This window comes from Zingiber officinale, chromosome 7A (genome assembly GCF_018446385.1).
Source record: "Zingiber officinale cultivar Zhangliang chromosome 7A, Zo_v1.1, whole genome shotgun sequence".
NCBI lineage: Eukaryota > Viridiplantae > Streptophyta > Magnoliopsida > Zingiberales > Zingiberaceae > Zingiber > Zingiber officinale.
This window is the reverse complement of record NC_055998.1, coordinates 75,271,885-75,295,058: the sequence shown is the minus strand read 5'-3', so window position 1 is coordinate 75,295,058 and position 23,174 is coordinate 75,271,885. Positions and strand designations below refer to the sequence as shown.

Here is a 23,174-nt window from a genome sequence, read left to right as displayed (position 1 = left end):
TGTATACAAGAAATGTGATAGAAACATGGTGGTATTTCTTGTACTATACATAGATAATATTTTGTTCATTGACAACAATATCAAAGTGTTGTCAGACGTAAGGGTATGGAGGTCCAAGCAGTTTGATATAAAGAACTTGGGAGAATGTGGACATATTCTTGGGATCAAAGTAATAAGGGATCGCAAGAAAAGGATGTTGTGCTTATCCCAAGCTTCATACATCGATACTATCCTAGCTCGTTTTAGCATGTAAAACTTCAAGAAAGGTTTTCTACCTTTTCGGCATGAAGTACCTTTATCTAAAGAGTTGTCTTCTAAGACATCAAAGGAGATAGAGGAGATGAAGGCAGTTCCCTATGCTTCGGCTGTAGGAAGCCTAATGTATGTGATGCTATGTACGAGACCGGATATCTATTTTGTCGTGGGCATGGTTAGTAGATATCAAAGTAACCCAGGACCGGGACATTGGACTGTTGTAAAGAATATATTAAAGTACCTGAAAAGGACTAGAGATTGTATGCTGATTTACCAAGTAGATAATTTGCTCCCTGTGGGATACACGGATTCAGACTTCCAATCAGATAGGGACAACAATAAATCAACCTCGGGGGTATGTGTTTACTTTAGAAGGTGGAGTCATAGCATAGAGGAGTGTTAAACAAAATGCGTTTCAGACTCCACCATGGAAGCTGAGTATGTGGCAGCCTCTGAGACAACCAAAGAAGCTCTATGGCTCAGAAACTTCTTAATGGATTTAGATATGATTCATGGTTTGCCCAAAGTTATCATAATTTATTGTGACAACAGTGCTGCAGTAGCAAACTCGAAGGAACCATGAGCCCATAAGGTAAGTAAACACATTGAGCGCAAGTACCACCTGATACGAGACATCGTAAAATTAGGAGAGATTGTTGTCGCCAAGATTACATCAGCAGATCCCTTCACTAAGGTCCTTCCGGTGAGAGCTTTTGATAGCCATGTTGAGGGGATGGGAATCAGATGTATGACAACATTTATGACAGCATAGTCTTTTAGTATGGGAGATTGTTGGAATGTATACTATAAGCCTAGCTTTTGTATGAACATCTGTTTTGAAATATTTTGAAATGAGAATCACTTTGGTCAAATGTTTGCATTTTATATTTATACAGTTGTTCATTTAATTTATATTGTAAATAACATGGTGTGCTGTGCCACATAGAAGATCATGTTATTGGTTCCTTATAAATTATAAATAGTAGCTCACAACCAAGATGGATAGGGACAAACCATTGGAACGGTTGTAGTATAATTTGGTATTAGTCTGTCTTGACTATAAAATTATACTAGTACACTATGTGTATATTGAGCAGGGGCATCTGAGGTTATTCGATTTATACTAACCACATAAAAGAACAGAACCTCTATTATTATGGATGTGCGTCTTCTTAATCCCTATATAATAACAAGCACATATACTTAATATTTATTTCTTTAACTTATCAATGGGTGAGATTTATTCGTTAAATCAATAGACCCGATGAGTTGGGAGATAGTATTATTTATATGGTGTGTTGTTGATTATAGAATGAATCTGTGTCCTAATTATTTAGGTTGATGATGCCCCCTTGAGGAGCTTATAAGGATTATTATGTAAACCTTGTAGGTGGATTTAGTCTGGCATGATAATAAAGTTGAGTGGTACTACTCTTGGAATCAGATGTTAATTAATTGGGTTCTCAGTAACTTAATTAATTAACGGGCATATGATATCTTAAACACAGAGAGATTAACGCACTCATGATAAGAAGGAGTCCATATTGTAATATGGGATTAGTGTGGTAGTTCAAAAATAACCCTTTAGTGGTATGGGTTATTATTGATGGACTTGGGTTGGGTGTTCAGGCCGAACACAGGAAGCCCAAGCCCATCAGGAGGCCTAAACCAATTCCTCCTCTAGGTCCCTGTTGTAGCATCTATATAAAGTCTCGCATCCACTCATCCACAACTTGATTTGATTTAACTTAACTTGGTTTGCTTTAACTTAACTTAGTTTGGTTAAACTTGGTTTGGTTTAACATATTTTAGTTTAGATTTTTTCTAAACAAAATTCTGTTATTTTTTTTTTCTTTGTAACCAACGGCAAGCCTATAAAAAAGAGTAGGTGGTGGCCCCTAAAACCTAACTTTCTAGTTTTCCACAATTTCCCTTCCTCCTTGTGGCCAGCGCCCCTCTTCCCTTGCTAGGGTCGACCACATCTCCACCTAGGGTCGACCGCATCTCTTCCTTGTGGTCGGCGCCCCTTCCCCCTTGGTGGGCAGCGGCTTGAAGAAAAGGAAGAAGAGGAAGAAGAAGATTAGAAGGTGACCCATCCTAGAGCCTCCTTTTGTAGTCGATGGTTTGGAAGCCGAGAAGAGAAGGAGGGTGGTGTTGTCTTGGTAGATCGTCGCCCACACGATGTCCAAGAAGAGGAGAGGAATATGGCAGAAGATTAAGAGATCTTTAGCTACAAAGGAAAGGTACAACTAGTTCTTTAATTCCACTGCGTAACTAGTTTTGTTTTCTTCATATCGATTTTGAATACCAACAGAAGAGGCCAACGATCTTGTACTTCGATCAAGGTGCGCTTTGATCCATCAAGAACTTGCTTGATTAATCAAACACATGTCTAATAGAACATGTGGGTTGCTAGAAAAAGTTCTATTCTTGTATAATTTTTTTTGTACAAGGAATTTAAACAGAACGGAATTCCAGCGCCCTTCAGCCCTCGGTTGGATCGACGAGCTGGTCGCGATGCTGATCGAGTCGTCATAGCCCTGAAGAGTAGATACATGTCCACCAGCTGAGTAGCTGGATCCGGCGGCTCGGAGCTGGATGCGATATAGATCTGCTGAACAGTGTGTAGTCTAACTACAGCAATGGCTCACATGCTGAAATAGCGACACGAAGGCCGAAATACAACAGTGGCCCGCAGGTCGGGATATGGCAACACCACATAGATTGGAACATAATAACGACTTGAAGGCCTGAACACTATATCGGCTCGAAGGTCGGAGATAAATTGGATCAAAGCATAACCGAGATGGTCAGCGATGAGGCCGAGGGTTGTAGCCTCCTAGGAGGCCACCTGCACCAGGGTAGTGACACCAGAGCGTAAGGACAGACCCTCGATGCTAGCGGCGCGCATGAGAACGACTGGCGTGGCAGCGGCGAGAAGCTGTCGGCGTTCCTGTGAGAACGAGGCTACTATGTTGGGGCCACTTGGAGGCTGTGACGGGCCGTTGGCGAGGAGTCATGGGACGAACAGGAGCTGGCAGTCGAATCCGGCGGCGGGATTGCAGTCGACGATGGTTGAGCTGTGCAACCGGCAGAGGCCTCGAGTCAGCTGATATAGGCGGCGGCCGAAGGGAGCTAGCGCATGGGTTAGGGTGCTGGAGGTTGTCGGTGTTAGGGAGGAGGCGGTGGCGACCTCAACGCTAGAGACGATGCTCGGGGTTGGCTGCCGATGAGTGGGTAAGGAGAATAAGAGGGAGATCCAGTGGAAGCGTTGTCGGCGACATGCGTGAGGTAAAGAGGAAAAGGGAACCATGACCCCCCCCCCCCCCCCCCTCTTTGATCCACGAACAGTGCCTCCCATTAAAACCCCTAAACCCTCCTCATGTGGCATGACCAAAAGACCCCTCTTGTTCTCCATAATTACTTTTTGTCCCAAAGACATATCTGCATCAAGTTAAAATTAGTCAAATTGTCCTTCTTTAAAGGAGTGTATTTAATATTTAAACTTTCTTTTAATCTTAAGTTAAGGTTATTTTTAGTGTTTAAGTTTTTATTAGTTTTAAAATTTGAATTGATTAAATTGTTTGAATTATATTTCCTTAAAAGCTTTTAACTTTTTATTAGTTTTATTAATTGTTAATTGTTAATTTTATTTAGTATTTAATTTTGAAGTTATTAAATTTGGTTTTGGTTTTATTGAAGTGTTTGAATTTATTCTCGTATTTTCTTTGTCTTTTAAGTTTACATTATTAGTGAATTTATTAGATTAGTCTTATCTTTAAAATTTAATTTTTTATTAATTAAATTATCTTGGTTTTGAATAGATTTTTTCTAGATTGATATTATCTAGATTATTAAATATTTTATTAAGGTATTTATTGATTTTATCTAAATCTATTTTCTTATTTTTAACTTTTAAATTCAAATTTATTTTAATGATTGACTTACTTATGTCTAAATGTTCACTTAATTTTAAATTTTATGAATTAATTAAATTATTTGAATTGATTTGGTCATTGTTATGTTTGACCAAGTTAAGGTTGATGCCGATTTGATCAAAGTTTTGATTGACTTGATCAGAATCTAGATTATTTTGTAGTTTTGAATTTAAATCATGTAAATCTATATTATTATGCATCTTGGGATAATTTCATACTTATCTGAATTATCATGCAGATTGTTTAAACTACTACTGATAGGAGTATTTTAGTAAATTATACTAACCTTAAGCGCATCCCCTAATTCAGTAGGTTTTTTGATTGGATTTGACTCGAGTCCATATTTGATTTTGACTTGATCTTCTAGCACTAACGACTCCTCGTGTAGCTTGATCAACTAGGTCCAAAGCTCATGTGCATTCTTGTACTTTTCTAGTCCGCATAAAACATTATTAGGTAAAATATTATAAATAAGTTTACTTACATTTTTGTTCAGTTCTAAATCCCGAGAAGACTTTCTCAATATCAACAGATTATCAAAATTTAGACTTTCTAAGAACCATTCCATTACTCGCCTCCAGTAGTCAAAATCTTCTTGATCGTATGGTGGTGGTTCGTGGATGCTCCATCCTTCTTGAATAGACATTGGTATACTTGCAAAAAATATCGACAAGAAGTAAATTCCAAGACTTTGTCTTGAGGTAAGCAGTGTGGGAGATACAGAAATGAAGATATTTCATCAATTTTTTTAAATAATAATAAAAAGTATTATGACAAAATTTACCAGAATGATTATTTTGTCAATTTAAACTAATAGTAAAAAAATTGAAATGAATTTTTCAAAAAAAAATTGGAGGGAAAAAAAATGAAAGGCGTAAGATTAATTTTTAAACAAAAACGATATAGAATTTTCTTTTGAAAAGGACCTATTTTGCCTGATTGGTGGTTGCAGCAATTCAGAGCGATACCTGCTCTGATACCACTTGTTAGATCATGACGCACGTGAGAGGGGGGTGAATCATGTGGTTTTCAAAAACACTGTTTTGTTGGTTCTAAAAACACGAGTACACAGTGGAAAGTAAGAAGTTTGAAAATATGAAAGTACGAGAAGATCACAAGCGATTTTTTACTTGGTTCGGAGCCTTCGGCGACTCCTACTCTAAGGCCCAAGTTCCATGGACCTATCGATGGGAAATCCACTAAAAACCTCTTCCAGTACCCCAGAAGAGATAATCGAGTACAAAAAAATTAGGTCAAGTGCAACAAACTGCACTTTCCCTTTTATAAAGATTAAGTACAGAAAACAAATGTTACCAACACTCTTTAGGTATTGAAATGATGTACTTTGTGTTGATGTCTGTTTACCGGCCGTGATCAGAACTCCTCGGAGCAGTCGTCGGGCTCAACAACTTCATAATAGAGTTGCAGCAGGAACTGGGAGTAGTTGAAGGCTCAAATGTGCACACAGTAACTCATATGTAGTTGTTGCTCCAAAGCCTCCTCGAAACTACCTTATAAAGGACTTGGAAGGCGCCTTCCAAAGGCCTTGAAGGTGCCTCCAATGGGATAGAATTATCCCGACATCGCTCCGCCTTATCTACGAACTGGTCAAATTTTATCCGTAGAAGGCCCCTTTCATAGCCATGGAAGGCGCCTTCCATGAACAGTACTGAGGCGCCTTCCATAGCCATGGATGGCGCCTTCGAGTACTGTTCACCCGAAGGAAGCTTTGCTTCTTTGCTTATTTTTTTGCCCAGCAACATATGTGTTAGTCCAAAATACCCTGCAAGAAAAGTGTTAGCACAATATAAAAAATAGAGTAATTAGTTCCTGTCCTCCTAGAACCATGAACTAGTCAATGTCTTAGTTTAGGAATCCCAAATGAACCTAAACTGGATCGATGCCTATTGTCCCTCAACTGGGATGCATCCTCACAGTCACTCTCCTCCGGTGACTTACCTTTACTTACCTTTTACCAGACATCCGATCAGCCCGTCGACCAGTCTGGACTTCGTGCCAACTATCCGATCAGCTTGTTGACCTAGCTGGGCTTCGTGCCAATGATTCGGCCGGCCCGTCGACCTAGCTGTGCTTCGTGCTAGATATCCGGTCAGCCCGTCGACTTATCTGGACTTCTTGCCAGCTATCCGGTCGGTCTGTCAACCTTGCTGGGCTTCGCACCAACTATCCGGTCGGCCTGTTGACCTAGCTGGATTTCTCTTGCATACTCAGTTAAAGTGTTAGATCACAACAAAACTAACTTAACCTACTTTGTCATTCATCAAAATCTAAGTTAGACTGTTAGTACTAACCGCACCAACAAAGAGTTGGTCCAGGCGCCTGGACCAGAAAAGTCATCTAGAAGTTGAGTTGGAGCGCGATGATTGACTGAACCCACGTCAACAGTCCAGGCGCTCGGAGAGTGTCCGGGCGCCTAGAGGTGGAAAAACTTGACAGATCAAGTTTCAATGAGAAATCGCCATGTCGACGATGGTTGAAGTGCCCAAAGGGATTCTAGGCGCCCATAATGAGCCTATATAAAGGCCTTCGACCAACACCTTCAGAGAATCATCTGCTTCGACTTTCATATTCGCGCGCTGCTCTGAAAAAGCTCTTATGACACCGAAAGGCTATTCTAAAGTTTGAAAAATAAAGACTTCTTCAAATATTCTTTCTGTCTGTTGGTATCATTTACATTTCAGTTCTTGTACTCAAATCTTTGTAACTCATTTTCAAACTGATAGTGATTGCCCAACGAAAGCACCAACGAGTGTAGGCCTTGGAATAGTGTTAGCATTTGTACTTTCTTCTTTCTTTTCCGCTGCATATTCTCGATTTTTGAAAAAAAAAAAAAATAACGAACGCTATTTACCCCCTCTAGCATCTTTCCGATCCAACAGATTGGAGTAAATGAACCCACCATTTACTGAATCTGCTTAAAGCCAGATTAAAATTCATATGTTGAATTCAGGATTAGACATTAGGTATGTCTAGATCAAAATCTGTACGATATTAGATTTTTGCAAAAAAATATGCGCTCTTTTTAATAAAGAGAATAAAATCGTAGCATGTGATTCATACCATATGTGTTATGGCGACACAAAGGATAATAGGAGAATGAATATATGTTTCTCTACTATGTGAGACCCTTGAGATTATAAGTTAAACTCAATCTTACCCTAAGTGACTATTTAGCTGTCTATTTGAAGTTTTGATCAGTATATGCTAGTTTAGCATGTTTCCTATTAGCTATAGGTGATTTAGTCTATAGAGCATAATTAGAAAAGCGGTCGATTAGAATGAATACATTCTAGCTAAAAAAGAATATTAAGATCGATTTATATTAACAATTATTTACTGATACTTATTACATTTTTATTCAGTACATAAAATGTAATTATGAATAATTGTGTTTATTGGAGATGTTGAACATGTTTTTAACATAATAGTCATTATGAGAGATTAGATATGTTCATATTGATGTAAATAATTTAATCTAGAATCAGGACAAGTAATTAATGTCTCTGATTCATTCTATAGAACAACTATGTAAGGTGTAATAATTTTCTTAGCAATTATTGCTCAGTGTGCTTGCCGTCGTATGAATCATTTCTCTCTAATGTATGGAATGAATGTTCTTATTTGACCTTTGTGACTAATTAGCATTTATTATGGTCTTTGTGATATGCTTTGTGACTAATCATAGTCTATGTGACTTACATGGTCTTTGTGGCCATATAATTAACCTTTATGGATTGACTTGCACGAGTGGGAGATGTTAGACATTGAGGAGACGAAGGAGTGTCTCTTCCCCTTCATGTCCTTCATTGATGCAAATGTCAAGGAGACGAAGGGGCACCCCTTCCCCTTTGTCTTCCTCAATCTTCTTATAAATGGGCTTCCAAGCCAAGGATTCAAAGCAGAGGTAAGAGAAGGGAACGAAGCTTGAGGGTGTGCAAGGAGAATATCCAGTAGAGAGGGATTTGACTCATGGAATACGAAGGGCTATTCGATTTTCTCGTGATTACTCTTCCGACAACAAACAAGAAGAACTTGTTGAGATCTGCTCATTGTCATCCACTGTAACTGTTTACAGATTTTCTAGCGAATTTCTTTTGTGCTTTACAAATGCTACACCTTAGGTGTGTCACGTGGATGACTACACGAGCGAGGCATCATCCACTAGCCATTCGCACAAGCGGACCGTCGTATTGTCTTGTTGTTAACTCAATATCACTTTCCAAATAGGCTATTCCTACTGAGGTCGATTCTGTGTCAAGAACTGTCGAAGGTTGAGGCCAATAATAGCACGTTTGATCAAGGTTCTTTGCTGCCCTAGCGTCACTATGGCGACGCGGTTAGAGGAAGTCGGAGGGCATCGGCCTAGCATACATGTCGAGATAGGGTGATGACTTGATAGGGTTTACCCAGATTGGATCAATCATAACAAACAAATAGTGATACTCGTTAAGGGTTTTATAGCAACTTTAAACCTATTAATCCCCATTAAAGGAGACTACTTAAAATAGTTGCGATCCATAAAGCTCTACCAGTGAATCATGAACTAACTCACACTCTATGCCATCTAAAATTTTTTGAATTAGTTAATATATATATATATATAAACTTATATTATTTATTTATGTAAAAAACACTTAAATTGAAATAATAGTGTGGAATGAGATAATTTTCAACTTTTTGACATCATTTAATAGATGTTTTTACAGCTTGATTTTAATAAATATTATTTTAAAAAATGGGGAACAAATTATAAAGAGTTTCTGAAAATATTTGAGTATTTTCTTAAAAATTAATTAATTTTCAAGGGGCCAAAATGGAATTAATCAATCCTCCGTCGTCCAGTGCGGCGGCGGTAAATCTCTTCTTCCGTCTCCCTGGCGCCGCCCTTGTCCTGCGCCGCGGCGTCTCTTCTTCGGCCTTCACCACCGTCCTTTCTTTGTTCCGTGTAAATCTCCTCTTAGGGAGAAGGAATAAGATCGATTTGCCTGTCGCCTGGTGGTTCGTCTTCTCGCACGCCTCCCAGATGGATGGCCAGGGTGCATCTGCGCGTGGCGCTTCAGACGTCAAAACCTTTGCCTATGGATCTGATCTATTTCCGTACCAGGTTCGATCGATGAACCAAATCCTCGAATCAAACATTTGGAAAGGGCGCGAAGGAGGGTTTCGTGATTGGAAAGACAATGCCATATCCTGGAGGACATCGACAAGCTCATAAATCTACCAGGTACTCAATTTTGACATAGAAAAGATTTTGATAAGCTTCGAAAGCATATGCTCGCTTAAATGGACAGAAATAACCATTTAAATTATTACTTTTTGGCGTGCTTAGGTTTACATGCTTTTTTGATCATGTGATTGAGCAATCAATGGGTGTTTGTATCAATATTGTGCTTGTCTTGGTCATGGATGTTCTAACCAGGACAGTCTCTTGTTGTGCCAAAGGTCTGAGTGTTCGTACCAACTAGCTCAGTCCGACCTTGAGCCCTTCATTTCATAAATCCTGTTTCTCTTCAAAATATGAAAGATCTGATAGTTTTGGACTTACCTCGGTTCAAGTTAGAATGAAATGAGGTTGTGCACAGCTACTGACATGAATCATGTGCATCAATGTAGAAACAACTAATGTTGAAATCAATGCTAGCAGGAGCTTGTATTCCTTTCATTTGCAATATATGTTTGTCTCTTGGGAGAACTTGGTTAGGATGACTAGCATTCTAACAAAATCTTCTGCTTAAGAATGACTTTATCAAGCTATTGATGAAAATTGATGGGTTGAAGAGGCGAGATTATCCTAGCGAGTGAATGAATGAATACCCTGATGTTTTTTTTTTATCACTTCTCTTCAACCAACCCCTATAACTCAATGAATGAAGTTCAGTGGTGTCCTTTTGACCAGTTATCTTAAGAAAGGAGAAGCAAGATACATATCGTAAGTGAAAGACAGAATGATCATTTTGGTCCAGTAGGGCCATTGGCAGTCAATGAGCAGCAATGAGCATCCCATAGAGTAAGAAAGTTTATATGATGCTGATGATAAGTAAAATCAATGTACAAAGTTATACACTCCCATAAGAGAAAATATTGTTTGTCTTTAATAATGACAATGGGATTAGACGGATCAATCTTACTCCTATAATTTTTTCAGCAAGGTTGGCACAAAGAAAGTTAAGGTGGTCTCCAACCCCAACAAGTGTATTATAGGCACTTGTGATTCCTACATTAACAGTTCATTTTGACCCAAACTATCTCTCTCTCTCTCTCTTTTTTTTTTTTAATAATAAGATGCCTGCATATAGATAGACATTGTGACTAATATAGTGATCCTCTTCCATCCAGAGATTTTTGTTGCCTGCTTTCAGTTTGTTCATTAGACTTGACGTATACAAAACATTGCGTAACCTCAGGCAATTTAGATACATCTAATATATCTTGGGCCTGTAGTTGATCAAGGATTTACACCAACCTTGAAGCCTTATAATTTTATATGCAATCCCCAATCTAGAGTTGGCTTTGTCTTGTCTAGATTTCACGGTGTTCCTCGTTGAATGACTAACGATATGATCTTAAAGCTAAAATGTGAAAGATGTTTTAGTTTTTTATTTGATTTTTTATCCAGGGTTTTTTTACTAAAGAATCTTGTCTCACATTAATATCAGAGATTGTGCATTCCATGAAGGGTTTACAAATTAGTCTTTGCTTGCTCAAGGATTTATTACATAACATGGAGGAGATAAATCACGGGTGACTACTAGCCATTAGTGTAAATGGCTAAGACATGGGAGAGGTTATGTTCGGTCACGCCGAGTTTCGACCCCAAGACCTCATGTGGCAACTCCCCATGTCTTAATCATCGCACCGCCCCGAGAGGACCAGTAATTATTGTTCATGATTCAACAGAAGGAAATTTTGTGAGAAATCATACAAATTAATTTGATCCATACAATATATATATATATAAAAAAGTCATTTCCACTACGAATGCAAAAAAAAGTCATTTCCACTTCGAATGCTATGCTTTTTCCTTCATAGTTGATTGCAGAATACTTGAACCATAACTCTCTTATTATGTTTCATTGCGTGTGACAAAGATGCTACCAGTTTTTTTCCCCTAAACATTCAAGACCGCAACTATTTGGTCGAACCATTTGATATGAAGGGATCCCATTCATATATTCTTTCACAGATTCAACAGCCTATCAAAGAAACTATTAAACATCATGTTTGATACTCACTTTTGATTCAGGTAACTAAACCCAATAACTGCTTTAAGCATTTCATGGATTTTTTCGATTATGATAGTAGATTGGTAGGTCTAAGACTGGTTTTGGGATTGCTTCCTCTTAAACAATTAATCTTAATAAATAAATCATTAGTTTTTTTTAAAACAAATTGTATGTTGGCAAATTTGTAATGGAAAAGGATACATCAAATAAGCGCAAACTTGGATTTACTTCCTCTCCATAATTATAGGAACAAGCTGCATGTGGTCCTTAATGTTATACTTCACTCATCAATCAAAGTGTCCCTCTCCATTTCAATGAGACAAATTCGAGCAAATTGAGTCCATGGAGATTGGAGAACAACAGTCTTAAGTTTGTTCCAGTTCCTCTTCTTATTGTAACCTAGCAAGCATTATTAGAATCTGCCAGGAATGTGTCCATGGACACATCTTCTCAATGGCGCCTCTTCTTGTCTGCATCTCAGAAACCAGCAAGGGCATAGTGTGATGATAAGTCCTTGGCGAAATTCTTGTTATGTAATGTATCTACATATCCATGTGACCATACAAAAAAAAAATAAAATATGAATCATTAGGTAGGATTAGGAGACACCCCTAGTTTGACCTAACTTGCATATTTCTCACATTTACATTCATTTTGTTTGTCTTTTAATTTATTCTTTGTGCTATCAATTTGTCGGTATGAATTGGCAGCTGATGATACTTTATGAAGGGAACAAGGATGAGGGAGACGAGGAAAGCTGGAAGATTCCCTGGCCCGAACCCAAGACGCACTTCGGATCATACCGAGCCTTGCGCTCGACGAACCGGTTCCATTTTGGACCAAAATGGCTGGCCCACTCTTCCTGAGTCTTGTAGTGGGGGAGGTACTGCTTGATCTTGATCTTGATCTGAGCATGGTTGCAAAACTCTAGTATCTCTTGGTTCTGGCGTTTTAGGTATGTTAAGCTCTGGGTCGGATCGTCGGAGTCCGGCAGAGCCGATCGGAGAAAGGCCACCAAGTAGAACACGTCTTCGTCCGGCGTCACCGCCGAGCTCCTCTCATCCCACCTGCAAATTTAAAGAGCTCGATCATACTAACACAAACCTTTTCAGGGCTGGACAATTTTGCATACAAGACAAGTAAGAAGGTCCCGATTAGATAGATGGAAGCTGACCAATCACAACTCATACTTTATGTTTATGATATTTTAATGAATTAGAAAATTAACATCATCCATTAAGAAGTAGCTAATGATTAAGTTATCTGAAGATTATAATTTTAAATTAGAGGTGGACTAAAGAGATCTGATCAGGTTTCAGTTAAGAAATTGGCTGTGTTGCATGCAGGTGTTCGTACGTACTTGTGCTTGTTCATGGGGTAGATGAGGACGGGGCCGCCGGTGTTGTTTCCGAGGATCCCCCTGAAGACGCTGGCGTCAAAGTCAGCGATCCGTGACGCCGGCACGAAGAGGTTGAGCCACGGGTGCGGCACCTCCCACAGGCCCTTCCCCCGCAGCCTCTCCTCCGCCCGGTGCACCCGCCGCAGGAACTCCAGGTACGTCAGCTCGGTCGCGAACTCCGTCGCCGGAACATACCTCAGTCGCCGCCGCAGCCTCTCCACCGTCCCGTCGACCTTGCCGCCGTCGTCTTCGTCGTAGTACTTCGCCATCTCCAAGCAGTAGAGCACGCGTTGCTCGCCGGCCACGGAGCCGAACTTCACCGGGTTCCTAGGCGAGGAGAAGGACGACCTCCAGTTGTTGATGAGGCCTTTGTCGACGATCACCATGTTGGAAATAGAAATTATGGGAGAAGAAAAAGAATTGTAGAAGAAAAATGTGGAAGAGGAGAAATAACTCTATGTGGAAGAGGAGTAGAAGAAAATAGAAAACTCAACTTATTCATTCATGAAAAAGAAGTACATATTTATAGGCTTATTGGATAAGCACTAATATGAGATAATCATGATATTTAAAAAAATAAATAAACAAATAAATTCTATCTCCATGAACTCTTATCAATTCATCAAGTTTTATCTCTATCCTATCTCTAGTCAAGACATGCCACATCACCATTTTATCTCCATAAAATTTTATCAACAAAAAACAAGTTTAATTTTCAACACCCCCTCTTAAACTTGATTTTGTGACTCCAAGCAAATATCGCATTTTGATGAAGTCTTCAAATTTGAGTGGCTTGGTAAAAATATCAGTAATTTGATCTTGAGACTTTATGTATTCCACTTGCACCTCTTTTCTTGTAATACATTCTCTGATATAGTGAAAGCGCGTATCGATGTGCTTGCTTCTATCATGGAAGACTGGATTTTTTGCTAGTGCTATTGTAGACTTGTTATCAACTCGTATCTTGGTTGCCTCTTCTTGTGGTAAACTTAACTCATTCAATAAATTTAGAGGCCAAATGACAGAAACACGATGAAGTAGCCAACTCACGCTCACAAGTAGAAAGTGTGACAATAATTTTTCGACATCCAAGTAAAAGTGATCTCCATAAAGAACACAAATCCTATAGTGCTCTTTCTATCATATATCTCCACACCCAATCACCACTTATATCCTTCAAGTTTGAAGTGGTTAGATGTTGAATAAAGTAATCCAAAATCTATCGTACCTTTGATATAGCGCAAAATTCTCTTAGCGATCTTAAGGTGGGTAGTAGTTGGATCTTCCATGTAGCGACTAACAAGTCCAACAGCATAAAGAATATCAGGCCTTGTGCACGTCAAGTATCGTAAACTTCCAACCAAACTCTTAAAAAATGTTGGATCAACTTTTTCTTCTTCATCATGCTTTGATAGCTTGACTCCACATTCTGCTGGGGTATTTATAGACTTACTGTTATCCATCCTGAACTTCTTTAATATCTCTCTTGCATAACCTGCTTGAGAGATGAAGCTTCCATCTTCCCTTTGGTTCACTTCAATGCCCAGATAGTATGTCATGAGTCCAATATCAGTCATTTCAAACTCTTTAGTCATCACTTCTTTAAATTCTCCAAACTTTGGATTGCTTAAGTGAAGTCAATGCATATAGGCATATAATCAAAACATCTTTATCCTTACGAATGTATAATGCATGTTCATAAGGACATTTGATGAAGTCTTTCTCTTGCAGGTGCTTGTCTATTCGGCTATTCCATGCCCTTGGTGCTTGCTTTAGCCCGTAGAGAGCCTTCTTCAATTTTAGAACTCTGTCTACTTGTCCTTTAACTTCATAACCTGATGGTTGCTGAATATAGACTTCTTCTGCAAGAACTCCATTTAAAAAAGCAGATTTTACATCCATTTGATGTATTTTCCACTTATTTTGAGCTGCTAAAGCAATGATTAGTCTGATAGTTTCTAATCGAGCAACGGGAGCGAATACCTCATCATAATCAATGCCAGATCTTTGACTGTAGCCTTTTGCCACCAATCTTGCTTTATATCTTTCAACTTCTCCTTTGGCATTCTTCTTTATTTTGTACACCCACTTCACACCAATCGCCTTATGTCCTTTAGGAAGTGCAGCTAACTCCCATGTGTCATTCTTTTCTATCGCCTTGATTTCTTCATCCATTGCATCTTTCCACCTTTTGCTTTTTATAGCTTCTTGGAAATCTATAGGCTCGCAATCCGCAAAGAGACAAAATAGAGTAAGATTATCTTGATTTTCAGTTACCTCATAAATTTCCCGTAAGCTTCTAAAGCGTGGTACTCTTTCACTTGAAGTTGATGCAGATAAATTCTCTTCAGTACTTGATGTTGGTGTTACTAGTGGAGTAGTAGGCTCCTCTCTTGTTTGCTCTACCCTTGGTTGCTCCACCCTTAGTTGCTCCACATCTTCTTCTTCAAAGCACGGGAAAAAGTTGTAATCTTCATTTCGAGATTCCCAATTCCATTCTTCTTCTTCATTACATTAAATATGACATCTCGGTTGATGATTGTCTTCCCAGATCTGGATTGTATTGCTTATACCCTTTTGAGTTAGTATCATAACCAATAAAAATAAACTTCTTACTTTTATCATCCAATTTGCTTCTTGATTGATCAGGCACATGAACGTGAGCTATACTTCAAAAACTTTTAGATGAGAAATCCGGGTTTCCTTCCGCTCCATGCTTCTTGTGGTGTCTTGCCCCACACTGTTGGTGATCGGTTGGATATCATGCAACCGTTTACGCCTTAGTTCCTTTAGCCGTGCTTTTGAGAATGCTCCTTGCCATGTCAAGGATGGTTCGATTCTTTCTTTCCGCCACTCCCATTTTATTGAGGTCTATCGAAGGGTCGTCGGCTTCACAAAATTCTTGAAACTCCTTTGAGGTAAATTCTCCTCCATCGTAATGCATAACTTTGACCTCGAGACCGCTCTCCTTTTCTATGGTAGCTTTAAATAATGCAAAGGCCTCCGATTTTTGCTTCAAGAAGTATACCCAAGTTTTCCGAGAAAAATCATCTATGAAAAGAATGAAATAATTCTATCGCAAGTGAACTTGGCTTTATCGGCCATGAACATACAGATATCATGTAGTTCAAGAGGCTTGAGCTCTTGAACTTGAGTCCTTGGAACTTCTTCTAAAATGCTTCCCACGTAGACATGCTTCACATACTTGATCGGGATGTTTGATGTAATGTAGTCCTCCACCATCTCCTCTTTTCCGTTCTCTAAGTCCTCCCAAATCAGATGTCCAAATCGAGATATGTCATTGCCAGTCAACAAGCAGAGCGACATGACTTACATCATCATTTTGAATATTAAGTAAGAACATTCTATTTTTTGACATAGGCACCTTATCAATTAAGCAACCAATATGATCTTTCAAGATGAGCATACCATCTTTTAGATGAATATCATACCCTTTTGCCAAAAGTTGTCCTAAGCTTAGGATGTTGCTCTTCATATTTGGTACAAAGAAAACATTTGAGATAAATTCATGTTTTCCATTCTTCAAACGGATGAGAATGTTACCTTTGCCTTTTACCTCAATCTTTGATTCATCTCCGAATGATACATTACCACCAACTGATTCATCAAGCTCTACGAACATGTTTCTTTTCCCACACATATGATTGCTTGAACCAGTGTCGAGATACCAAATTGTATCTTCTTCTCTTTCATTATCTTTATACGCTAGCAGTAGGGTGTCATCTTCTTCTTTCTTTTCTTCCATATAATTTACTCTTTCATATACTTTATTCTTGGGCGATCTACATTCTTTTGCATAATGTCTAAATTTGTCACAATTGTAGCACTTAACTTGAGATTTATCATACCTCGAGTTTGCATACCCTCTTCCACGTCCTCTTGTTGAATGTTCTCCTCTTTCATTGTTGTTGTTGGAGACTCATCCTTGCTCATTAGAACGGCCTCGTCCATATCCACGACCTCTTCCCCGTTGACCTCTATTATTACTGGAGCTTTCATCTTTCTTTGTCGGTTGAAGAGTCGTCTTTAGGAGTTGTTGAGTAATTTTTTCATTTATCTTCTTCTTTTCTTCATGGGCTTGTAATGAACCCAGCAGTTGCTCAATCGTCATGACTTGTAGATCCTTGGTCTCTTCGATGATGGTTGTAATGCTATCAAATTTTGAATCCAATGATCGAAGAATTTTCTCAATGATAGTTACTTCTTCTAGTTTCTCATCATTTCTTTTTAGTTGATTGGAAATGGTAGAGACTCTAGAAAAATAATCTGATACTAACTCACCTTCTTTCATACGAAGAGCATCAAATTGACTTCTTAATGTATGAAGTCGTACCTTTTTTACTTTTTCTTCTCCTTGATATGAGACTTCGAGCTTTTCCCATGCTTGCTTGGTTGAAGTAGCACTTGAAATCTTCTCAAAACCATCCTCATCTAAAGCTTGATAAATGAGGAAGAGAGCCTTCTTGTCTCTTTTTCTTAAATCTCTCAGACTGTCTTTTTCAGTTGAAGATAACGTCGAGTCGTCACGAGGCTCAACGTAACCTTTTTCTATAACTTCCCAAACATCATGAGCTCCAAGAAGTGCCTTCATCTTGATTTTCCAATTGTCATAATTACTCGCTTTGAGTACTGGAACTTGGAAGGGAACCATACCTCCATTAGCCATAGCTCTGATACCACTTTGTTGGAAATAGAAATTATGGGAGAAGAAAAAGAATTATAGAAGAAAAATGTGGAAGAGGAGAAATAACTCTATGTGGAAGAGGAGTAGAAGAAAATAGAAAACTCAACTTATTCATTCATGAAAAAGAAGTACATATTTATAGGTTTATTGGATAAACACTAATATGAGATAATCATGATATTTAAAAAAATAAATAAACAAATAAATTCTATCTCCATGAACTCTTATCAATTCATCAAGTTCTATCTCTATCCTATCTCTAGTCAAGACATGTCACATCATCATTTTATCTCCATAAAATTTTATCAACAAAAAATAAGTTTAATTTTTAACAGCCCCTCCACGTAGTCGAATCTCTCGCCGTCCAACGTGGTGAAGTCGGCGTACAGCACCCGGATCCACCTCACCTGAGTAATTGATTAGTCAACTAATAGCTCTATTAGTTCCTAATTACCGGCCATTGATTCGGTTAATTATGTTGATAATTACCCTCTGTGGGGCCCGCTCCAGGGCGATGCGGGCCCTGGTGATGATCCCGAACTGGCCCAGCCCACCGAGCACGGCGTGTTCTCCTCCTTCGAACACGTCACCACTTCTCCCTTTCCTAAAATTAAGCTTCAGAATTTTATTTTATTTTTATTATTTTGAGAATTTTTTTTTGGAATTTTAATTGTAGAATTTATTGACCTGTGACGACGTCGAGCTGGAGGACGTTGTTGATCTGGGGCCCATGGTGGAAAGTCTGGCCGCTGACGCCGGCGTTCGAAAGCGTGCCGCCTACCGACAGGTGGAGGTAATCGGTCCACGACTTCGGCGCGAGCCCGCCGTGGGACAGCGTCCATCGCAGCACGTCGGCCCACGAGTCGCCTCCCCAGACATCCACGTAGTACTGCCGCCGTCAGGCACCGGAGTCGGCCTGGGAGCGGGAAGGTCGCCGTGGGCCATCTCGACGACGAGGCCAGCCGGCGCGAGGGCCTGCCCGTGAGTGGAATGCCCTCGGCCGCGGGCGGACACCGCGACCGAGCCCGCCGCGTGGGCGGCGCGGAGGAGCCCCGCGACCTCCTCCGCCGAGCGCGGCATCGCGACCGCCGTCGGCGCTGCGCCGAAGAGCGCGCCGAAGTTCGTCGACGCGGCGGCCAGCGACGCGGAGTCGAGATTTACTCCTAATTAACTTTATGGACGAAATAAAAAAAATGACAAAAAAACGTAGGAAAGACTTTGCCGCGGCAATATATATATTTTGATACAATGCTTAAATAACATAATCTCAATAGTCAAAAGATATGATAGTTAAAATTAAAATGAAATGATAGTTAATAATTAAAAGAATGTGATAGTCAATAATTAAGATAGGAGTTTTTCATTTCACCATCCGTATAATTCTCGATTGGTCATCATAGGTCGGGTCCTCAGGTCTAAGTCTTAGGATGAGGTTTTGATTAGTTCCTGGTCCTCAGGTCTAAGTCTTAGGACGGGGTTTTGACTAGTTCCTGGTCTGTCACCTACTGATCAGATCTCCCAAGCTCAGACTTTACATATGGCCATGACACATTTATTAGACAACCCTCGATCGACTCTTCACCAGTCAGGTCATGAAGGTTGGTCTTTGGTCACAGTCTTAGATGAGCCCCAGACGATTCCGCACAGCACATTCTTTTTATCTTGCTCAGACATGGTCCTTGGATAGCCTCTGGCCAGTTACCCCAGACTAGGGCATTCAGGTTCAGTCCTTTCACCTCATTTGAATAATCATCTCAAGCTATCTACAATTGAACCTGGGCAGGGTGGACAACATTAAACTACAACAATGTCAGAGAATCGTAACCTCCTGTCAAAAAATAACTGCTGTGAGTCAGGGAATATTCCAGGGTTCGGCCACACAATAGGAGTGGAACTTTCCTCTTGCCAATGGGAAGTCGTCAAACATCTTCCCGAACCCGATAATCCCTGACACCCGACATTCTCTGGCAGCGCGCAGGCTCAAAAGGCAAGTGAAATCATATAAAAGGGGGTCCTCTTCATTGTCCAGGTACGCGCACATCCGTACGCATCTTCAGTAGTTCCTTTTTCTTCCTTCGTACACTGCCTCGCCGGAAAAGGGACCTGACTTGAGCGTCAGAGGGTTTGCGCCAGAGGTCTCTTCCCTAGTTTTTTTTTTTTTTTGTCTCTAACGTTTCGTGTGCTTATCTGGGTGTGTGCAAGATCCAAATACCATCAGTTCCATTATTACCGACCTTTGGTTTTACATGGGGGGTCCAAGTTGCCAACACATGGGTATAAGGTGTGTCAAAGTAGTCGCTCCATTAACACCGACGTCAGTTTCACCAGTCTTCATCTGACTCAGTTCCCAGACAGGATTATATATATATATATCGTGTTAATTTTGTGGTAGGGATTCTTAATTAATCAGAAAAGTTGTGGTTTTCAAATATTGTATTTCTTAATTAACCCGAATTTGTGGTTTAGATGATGCATCTGAAATTGACTTAATATAGTCGTTAATTAGGATCTAGATAACAAGTAGTTGAGCAATTAAATAGAGATGAGCTAAAGAACTAGATGAGTACTTGTAGTTGTAACTAATCTCTAGAGGTTGGGTTTGATACACATATTTATTTATTTGGACCGATTGATTGTTTAGTTTATATCGAATCATTTCTTGTTATTTTTTGTGAGGAAGTATCGACTTTCACATTTTTATGGCTAACTTTTTTTTATAAATTGAAAATATGATTTGAAATGTTTAAAAGAGAAATTTGAACCCAAGAAGGAAAAAAACACTTAGTTACATGTCTTTAAATCTCTTATCGCATTCGATTCCATCCCATGGCATCACGTACACTTTGAGAATTTGAGTTAGTTCATCGAAAGAGACCTTAGAATCCATAGTAATTACTAGCCAATCAATAACAATGAATTTAACCCTTAGGTTTGAATTGCTAGTCAATTATATTGATAGTGATTTTCTGAACTTTTTACTCGTATCCTCATCGCACTATATGGAAATTAATCATGCTTGATGTCCGATCTTAATTTCAAAAATAGACACTCAATAGTAAGTAAGTAGATATGTGTTCTAATGATAAGCAAGCTAAATTAAGGACTTTTAGCCAAATGTTAAAAGTTTGAATTCATATAGTTAACAATATTATTTGAAGAAGTTTTTAAACCTTAATCGCATCACCCATCACTATATAAAAACTAGTCCAAATGTTTTGATGTTAATTGCAAGAAGACATGAAATGAATCCAATTTGCTAATTGCTTGCTATTGTTAATTACTTGTCTTTGTCATCTATCCTAAAACCGTGTAATGATGTTATTGCTAACTAAAACCATCTTCGGAAATTTTTTAAAAAAACATGGGAAAAAATTGCATAAAGAAAGTCATCCAAAAGTTGATTAAGTAATTTAGATTTTGGCAATATTATGAGAATGTAACATCATATGTAGAAATATATAACATTGAATTAGAAACATATAACATCAAATGTAGAGGACAACCATGTCAATGACCATGCCTTTATTCAATTGCTTGCTTCTTTATCCAATTTGCTGATGGTGTGCCACTCAAAAATCTATTTGATCCAAATGAATTTTTTGATTAGCAAGCGTGTAGGGTTTGAATTCATACAATGACATTATTAGGAGAGATTGCAAAATGTTGTATGGGAATATTTCGTAACTAAAACAAAAGGTCGATTTCATTATTTCGTAGTAAGATAACTTTTTAGGGTTTAGGGTATGAATGAATAATGCATAATGTGATAGAAGGACCACCATGTGACTTGTCCAACTGAGTTTAATTTGGAAGTATTCATTTTAGATCGGGTCTCTCATACACTAGTGTGATCATTCATATCGTTTTCCACATTTTTGTCTACTTATGGTGGTAGGATCACATTGCCTAGCCCTTCACATTCGTTTGATTTTAATTTAAAATAAAATGAAAAAAGGGATTGATTATCTATGTTAATTATATTTCTTCAACTTGTTCATCTAGACTCGGCAATCATTTTTAAGATCTTTGTTAACTTCACAATCTTTTTTCTAATGCTTGTCACTTGTTTGTCTTGTTTGTTGGCTCAACTCGACCTATCGTATCCTAAGCTTTCGTTAAAAAAAAAGGTTAGATTGGTTCCCTCTTGGTGCTCAACCTTGACGTCTCGATGTAGGGTTGTAAATAAGCCGAGCCGAGATTTCGATGTTCAAACTTGTTTGATAAGGTAATCAAATCGAGCCGAGCTTAAAATGAATCAAGCTTTTAAAATGAGTGTTCAAGCTTGACTTGGTTTATTTTTTATGAGCTTGAGCTTATTTGAAGCTTGACTTGAGCTTGAGCTTGGTTTGTTTAGATGTTATCAAGCTCTCAATTCAAGCTTGGTTGAGTTTGATTCGAGCTTGGTTTGTTTAGATGTTATTAAGCTCTCAATTCAAGCTTGTTTGATTGTTTTAAATTTTTAGTTATTTGATTGTTATTGAGCTTGATAATTTAAATTTATTTATTTTATTTTATTTTATTATTTATTTAGTATATTGAAAAGAGTTTTATGAATATGGTCCGTGAACATTGTTCATGAATGTTGTTCACGAACATTGTTCACGGACGTTAAAGAACTGAACACATATGTGTTTAAGCTTGTTTGTTTAGCTTAACGAGTTGTTCAACCTTTTTTATTTAATTAATTTTATTTATATTGAACGAACATAAATAAATTTTTACCAAGCCGAATACCAAACTTGTTCACGAACGTTTAATTTATTTACAGCCCTACCTCGATGCTTTATTAATCCAAAAGGTAAACCTTGCTTTTATGTAATTATCATGGTCAACTACTTATATTTCGTCTTAATTATTTAAGATAAAATATATTTGTTGTATTCCTCCCGTTATGAGCTTACAAGAAAACTACAGCATGAACACTTTGTTCACCCAACAAATTGGCTTTGTTTTTACACAATATCGTCATCCTAGGCAAGATTAATTTAGGATCTAGATTAAATCGATAGGATCAAATTGGTCAGAAAGTAAATTTGGGATATGAATTGAATCGGTAGGATCAAATCGGTAAGAGTAAGATAGGTAGGATCGGATATTAATTCCATTGTTTCGAACACTAAGGGTTGAAAAAAATCTTTTAAAGACATGTTGATTCAATAAAATATTAGGAGATAGATATTTAAAACTCATAATTTTAGAGAAAGAAATGAAAAAAAATATTTTTAATGATCAAAACTATCGAACATCAACTAAATGAATGTTTTAAATTGTTTCACAACCCTAACGATGCAAGAGATGAAAAATAACCCAAATACAATGATGAAAATTGTTCAAAGCATCCAAAAAAACTTTAAACGACATATTTTTAGACCTAAGACTGTGGTTTTGAATTACATCCGAATGTAGATTTCTGAACGAATTTTAATTTGATGTATTGTGTCTCATGATTCAACCCGAACAAAAAATTATGACATCTCAAAATTTAGAAGCGTGGGATCATAGAATTGTACTGATCCTATACGCTCACAATGATCCTACTTCAATTTCACTATAAAACTCGATCTCAATCGATCCTAAATTGATTTAGTGCTTCCAGATCGTACAATCCGAATCGTAATTTTACAAATCATGTG

General features: G+C 38.4%; 1 long non-coding RNA gene and 1 pseudogene across 1 annotated transcript; one reads left to right on the top strand and one right to left on the bottom strand.

Annotated features, from left to right (window-relative positions):
* Positions 1-9,032: 9,032 nt before the first annotated feature.
* Positions 9,033-12,699, top strand: LOC122001551. Its single transcript, XR_006117399.1, has 3 exons — positions 9,033-9,438; positions 12,148-12,320; positions 12,393-12,699. It is a non-coding gene; the product is annotated as an uncharacterized LOC122001551 (long non-coding RNA).
* Positions 12,700-12,745: 46 nt separating this feature from the next.
* On the bottom strand, positions 12,746-19,582 carry LOC121999437 (annotated as a pseudogene).
* Positions 19,583-23,174: the final 3,592 nt, after the last annotated feature.